The sequence below is a fragment of the Hevea brasiliensis genome, chromosome 2 (genome assembly GCF_030052815.1).
Source record: "Hevea brasiliensis isolate MT/VB/25A 57/8 chromosome 2, ASM3005281v1, whole genome shotgun sequence".
Taxonomy (NCBI): Eukaryota; Viridiplantae; Streptophyta; class Magnoliopsida; order Malpighiales; family Euphorbiaceae; genus Hevea; species Hevea brasiliensis.
Window position 1 is genome coordinate 51,817,777 of NC_079494.1, and position 1,761 is coordinate 51,819,537.

The window sequence follows — 1,761 nt, forward strand, 5'->3', positions numbered from 1 at the left end:
ATATGAGGAAGAACCCATAAAAATTCTGGCATATGAGGTGAAGCAGCTGAGGAATAAACAGATACACACAGTTAAAGTCTTTGTGGAACCATCATTCGCAAGAAGCTACTTGGGAACGTGAAGAGGATATGAGGAGACAGCACCCACAGCTGTTCAGAGACTAATGCCAGGTAAAAATTTCGAGACGAAATTTATTTAAGGGGGGGGGGGGGGGGGAGAATTGTAACACCCCTATGTTCGGTAGTGCGTATTACTGTTTCGGTGACCAGTGTTGTCCGGACAGCTAGGATGCCTAGAACTACACTTCGATATGAGTGAGGAGACATAAAATAATGAAATACAAGAAAAGAAAATACAAGAAAAATAAAGGAAAAATAATAGCAAAGAAATGTAACCAAGTTAAGCGAGCCGAGAACCCTAGTGATGGGTGACCGCACCGGGAAGTCACGGCGTGGACCGTTGACTAGCCCTGGACTGCGGGGAATCCTGGAAAATATTTTTAGGACTCAAATAAATATTTATTGAAGTATAAATATCATTAGAAATATCAAAGAAAAATTAAATAATTAGTACAAAGAAAAGTGATAAATCAAAAAACGGACAAAACCCGGTGTTACCGAAAAATCGGGAATGCAACCCGAACAGGGACATTGTGGTCATTTGACATCCTGAGTTGTCTTTTGACCTAAATGTCCATTAAAAATAAATAATATTACATTTGGAAAATGTCATTAAAAATTAATTTAGTGGTACCTAATGTAAATAGCAAAAATGGAGTGTAAATGGAGAAATTAACACATTTAAAACATATAATATACTTTAATTGGTGAGTGGACCACTATGGAGTAAATTAAACACAAAAAGGGCAGGTGTAAATCCACTACACAATCTGTAAACTTCTTCTTCTTCATTTCTTTCATCCATGCCGAAATAAACTCCCTAAAAACCCCCATGGCCGAAACTTGAAGGGACCTCATCATCTCCTCCATTTTCACCTCCAAACACCAAAGCTTCTTCATTAATTTTGATCCCCACCTCACAAGGAAGAAGTAGATACCAAAATCAAGAAGTTTAGTGAAGATTTAGCAAGTCTCAACAATAGGTAAGTTTGAGTTTTTAATTGTTGCTTTGTTAAAGTTTGTAAGGATGTTATGGGTGTTTGATTTATGGAGAAATTTCTGAGGTTTGATGTTGAATGGGAATGTGTACTTTTGGCAGCCATGGAAACACTTTGAAGGCAGTTTATTTGTGCTTGTAAATGGTGAATTAAATGATTGATTAAATGTATATTGTGTAGGAAATTATTTGGGTGATGTATACTTAGTATATGTAAATGTAAAATGAAATTTAAAGCTTGGAAAGTAATGGAATGTAAGTGTACCATTGTGGTAGTTTGCTAACTCTTGAGGAATGCTGGAATTCATGCTTGGTTTATGGAATAATGATGTTAAAATGTGTTGGTTGTTATGGCAGTTTGAGTGCATGTATGATGGTGTGAAGTTGGATATGTAAATGAGCATGAATTGGTGATTGAATTGTTGTAAATTGAGTTGGACAAATTCTGCACTTATTGGTGCACATTGAATGTAATTTTAAGCTGCCAAAATGACCTATAAAATGTTGTAAATTATGTTTAGGTTGTGGTACAACCAAAATTGGTTTGAATGTTAAGTTTGGTGAGTATTAAAAGTGATGCTTGATGTGTATGCAAGAATTGCAATAAGGCAGTTTGAGTTTTAAGCCTAGAACTTTAATTGTGTG